We start from the raw sequence: 4,961 nt of genomic DNA, 5'->3' as shown, positions 1-4,961 counted from the left end.
TTTCATCCACAAGTTGCTTTTGGTCATGCATTTTTAGCAAAGCAATTAAAATCTAACTAAAACAGTTATGCATTTCGTCTCATCTATAAGTGCTATTACCTTCCCCCAACATTAGAAAAAACATCTAATGATATCAGGGGTTTCAGAGTGTAGCTCGTAGCACACTTGCCTAGCATGTGGAAGGATCTAGGTCCCACCCCCTAACATAATAACAAATCATTTCGAATGTCAGAACTCTACTATTCACTTCCACAGCAGATATACTAAAATTGGAACGATACAGAGAAGATTAGCAATGGCACTCACGCAAGGGTATGTAAATCTGTGAAGCATTCCATATTTTGCCACAAGCCTCGGTGTCAGAGAGGCTAGGTAACAAGGAGGGCCCATGGTGGGGGGAACACATGGATCTCCCTGGGAAGGGGAAATGGAAGAGCTCTCCTGTGTAGGATCCATCCATCAGGTGTGGATGGGATGTTGAGCGATTGGGTTGGAGTGGATGGGTGGAGGGGGGAGAGTACTGAAAGAGATGACTGGAGCAGGGCTTTGGGGGTCAGGTGGAAACCTGATGCAAGGGAAACTCCCATAAATCTACTGACCCCAGCTAAAACTCCTGGTGACAGTGGATAGTAGCCTCAACTGGCCATCTCATGGGATGGATCGAATTGGTGACTACCCCAACTGTGGTCAGAGAGCCTTTATCCAGTAACTGATGATAACAGATGCAGAGACCCAAAGGCAAACATTAGACTGAGCTTGGGGAATTCTTATTAAGAGAGGGAGGAAGGATCACAGGAACCAGAGGGGTCAAGGACACCACAAGAAAATCCACAGAAATATCTAACCTGGGCTCATAGGAACTCACAGAGACTAAACCAGCAACAAGGGAGCCTGCATGGAACCGACCTAAGCCCTCTACATATATATGACAGTTGTGTAGCTTGTTATATTTGTGGGACTCCTAACATTGGGGTGGGGGGAGAGGGAAGGGAATGGGAGGAGAGGAAGGAGGGGAACTGCAGTTGGGGTACAAAACAAACAAATAAATAAAAACAATGTCAGAACAACATTTACATTTCAGTCCTATTGCACCATCAAATAGGTGGATAGGTGCCTGAGATCATAACTCAGTGTTAGCATATGAAAGGCTTGGAATAGCTCTTCAGTATGGCAAAAGTAACAATACACCCAAATAGATGGGTAGATGGAGACCTTGAGAAGTAGAGAAAATTGATCCACGGTCCCAAGGTTCATCGAAGTCAGGAGCTGGCTTTCAAACTCAGCACTCTTGTTGTTTTGCTCCCTTCCAGAGGAGCACTTTCTTTTGGAGGCTATTGTGCTTTACTTCTACAAATAGATGTGGATTTGTTTTGCTTGGGTTTGGTTTTTGGAGACAGGGTTTCTCTGTGTGTAGCCCTGGCTGTCCTGGTATTCACTCTGTAGACCAGGCTGACCTCGAGCTCACAGAGACCCATCTGCCTCTGCGTCCCAAGTGCTGGGCTTGAAGGCGTGCGACCCTACTGCCCGGCTACCAATACATGTTTGTATGGGAAAAGAAAAAAGAACTCTGGGAGCTCAAGGCAGGGGAATGGAATTAAGTTTGTGGAGGCATTTGTGGTTGAGGAGATGAAGCTAGAGGAAATGCCACTGCTTTCCTGGTAAATGTGGGAGAACATTCTGACACCGGGAACAACCCAGTTAGCATCTAATGGACTCACCAAATCAGAGAACAGAATTTTGTCAGTTTATCACGGGTGCCTTCAGGATGTGAAGGCACTTATACAGGACATGAGACTGACCATATCTTCTCTGCGAAGGAGTTTAGGTTTTAGCCTGCAGGTGTCAGGATCCCACTGTCAGGTCTTAGGCTAAGGTCAGGTATTTAATGATTTGTGTTTTGCCTTTTCATAACTATTTCTTGTACTCTTGGTAAACTTCCTATTTCAGTACTTCAAGTTCTGGCATTATATATGGATGCTTCTGGGACTGATTAGTGTACTTGTAACTTCAGGCCAAGCACAGGGATTATAAAAAAAAATAGTAAGAAAGTTTCAGACTTGCTCTCAATCTCAGAAGAAAACTTATATCCTTCTGTCCCAAACCACTGAATACTGGAGTTGACGCCTTGTGTTGACTCATCCCCGAGACATGGGGTTGGTGGGAAGGCCTGCCCCACCCTTCTGTCTGGGCTGAGCTGTGCAGATTTTGGACCTAGAAAATGTGCTTTCTAGGCTATTCTGGGTAAGGACATCGGTACTCCTCTGGCTCTGATATGCACTAGTCTCTCAAGGTTTTTTCTTTGCTCCTTTTTATCATCTATATAAACAGAATCCACCCACTTATCTTCTGAGCTTCATGTAAAAAAAAATCCACCCAACCCTAAATCCCCACGGCGTAGTTCTCTTTCTTTTTGTACTAGATCATGTTTCTGGGAGTGTAAACATCCAAAGCATTATGGTATCAGAGAGAAGGGAATTTCTGTAGGCTAAGGGGTTGAGGGTGGAGTACTCTCATGGAGGAAATTACATTTGACTTGGTTTATTAAGGGTGGATATTTGCATTCATTTCTGGCTGTGGAAATGATGTAGCTAGCTGGAATTATAATCTAAAATAAACTCCTGTCTTAAGTTGTTTTTTTTTTTTTGGTCAGGATATTTTATCATAGCAACAGAAATGAAACTAGGACAGGTTCTGACACATGGCAGTTTTTGAAAGTCCATAAGAGGGACAGAAAGACTGTTCAATGACTAAACACATCCTAAGGACTCATGCGGTGGAAGAGAGAGCCGACTCATCAAGTTGTCCTCTGACCTCCACATGTGTACCTCAGTGCACACACCCCACCCCAAAAAGAAATACAAATTTAATGGAAAAAAAATAGTTTAAGTTCCATAAGAGAAAATGAGGATATGCATAGCTTAAGCGATAGAATCTTAGCTAATGAATACAAAATTCTGGGTGGACTCCTAAGATCTCCTTGAACTTGCTGACTAGCTGAAAGTGACCTTGAGTTCTTGATACCCCTCCATCCTCACGCTGGGGTTACAGGTCGGCAGCGGCACATCTGGCTGCACTCAGGAGGCAGGGGCAGGGGCAGGGAAGGATCTCCATGATAGGTCAGCCTGCTGTGCACAGCAAATTTCAGGACAGCCAGGGTTACAGAGTGAGGTACTGAATGAAAGGAGGGGGAGGGAGAGAGGAAGAGGTCACCTTAGCTGAGGTGGTGAGTTTTAAGAGAGCTTTATCTACAGTCTGAGACCTCCTCTTTCCACAAATCCACCAAAAAAGAGTAGCACTAGTGTTTTGGCACATGCCTGCAATCCTAGCTTGCCAAAGCTGAGGCAGGAGGATTACTTATTGTCCATGGCCAGGCTGTACTACATAGTAAGTGCCAAGCCAAACTGAGTTATTTATAGAAACTATTTCTCAAAAAGGGTAGTATTTTGGGCAAAGTACACATATTCATGAACTTGTGAGAGACATATAAATTGAAAAATAAAAAATCATGAAAAAGGATGGCTTCAGTTACAGAATCCTGATCTGTGTTCTGCAGTAGCAGCGCCTCCATAGAGCAGTCTCCACCAAGCAGAAGGAACTGCATGCCTGCTACCTAGAACCTGTGCTCTTGATCACTTTACTCATGAAAGTAGAGGTAATGACCTGTTTCTGTACTGAAGATTGTATTCATATAGGAATTCTACAGAAATTGCAGAAAGGCTTTTACTACTGTCCCCTTTGGGACTCACTGATGATTCTGATGGAAAGGAAACTAGTAAAGGCATTTGAGAGGAACTGTGTAATACACTGTAGTTGAGTATCCAGAATGAGGAGAAGAATTTCAGCAAGAGGGTGACCAGTACAATAACATATGGCCAGGTCCTAAGAGAGTCCTGGACTGGTTCATGGCAATCAGAAGTTCATGTATTTTAAGTACTTGTGACTCTCTGAATCTTAAGCAAGAGTTTTCTTGTAATAAATAGAATATCTTTTCTGTCCTTGTCACATGCTTCAAAATTTCATGTCTTATATAATACAACCATTTTATATCCACTTTTAATTTATACTTGTGTAACTCCATACCATAAATTGAAAAGAGAGCCTCCCACAAGTTCTAGTATATCATTTTTGTATGGTATTGCCAGGTCTCGTATTCACTAATGGTTTTGTTTCTACCTCCCAAGGGCTAGACTGTAGGTGTCCATCAACATGCAGGTTTTTTCTTACTTGTTTCAGTTTTTAAAATTAGAGGTGGAAAATTGAATACAGGGTTTAATGCATGCTAAGCAAGTATTCCACTAACTGAGCCATATCTTCAGTCTTTAAAACATTCTCTCTCTCTCTCTCTCTCTCTCTCTCTCTCTCTCTCTCTCTCTCTCTCTCTCACACACACACACACACACACACACACACACACACACACACACACACACACACATCCAACATCAGGGAGGAAGCTTTCAGGTCAGATCCAACTTGGGTCCTCTGGGTCTAGTGTCTGAAGTACACAGTATCTTCAGCACTAGGAATGTAGTTTCCAGCTCTGGGGGACAACTGAGGACAATAATAATGGTTTGTAATATTTTAGGGGTCTCTTGGACAACTCTGACCAATGACAGATGTTGGTGTTTCTGTTAAATAGTCTTTGACTCTTAAGGGGAGGATTGTCAAACCGATGGTAAAATTTCATTTAAACTATCCATGTATATGTACACACAGACTTCCATGTATTATAGATATTTTAAGTAGATAGGTAATTTGTTGAAATAAGAGCAGTGGGCTGTGTCCCGCCACCTGGCTAGCTTTACCCGAAATAATTACACGGAAACTGTATTCTTTTAAACACTGCCTGACCCATTAGTTTCAGTTTCTTATTGGCTAGCTTTTACATATTGATCTAACCCATTTCTATTAATCTGTGTAGCCCAAGAGCTGGCTTACCAGGAATGATCTTAACCTGCGTC

The 4,961-nt window shown here is 42.8% G+C and overlaps 1 non-coding gene across 1 annotated transcript; it reads left to right on the top strand.

Annotated features, from left to right (window-relative positions):
* Nucleotides 1–236: 236 nt before the first annotated feature.
* Nucleotides 237–344, top strand: LOC121445213. The gene has a single exon (XR_005973902.1). It is a non-coding gene; the product is annotated as a U6 spliceosomal RNA (small nuclear RNA).
* The last annotated feature ends 4,617 nt before the right edge of the window (nucleotides 345–4,961 follow it).

This window comes from Microtus oregoni, unplaced genomic scaffold (genome assembly GCF_018167655.1).
Source record: "Microtus oregoni isolate MIOR12 unplaced genomic scaffold, Mior012 000165F_ref0000029, whole genome shotgun sequence".
In the NCBI taxonomy this organism is placed as follows: Eukaryota; Metazoa; Chordata; class Mammalia; order Rodentia; family Cricetidae; genus Microtus; species Microtus oregoni.
The sequence above is the reverse complement of the archived record's forward strand: the minus strand, read 5'-3'. Positions and strand labels throughout refer to the sequence as shown.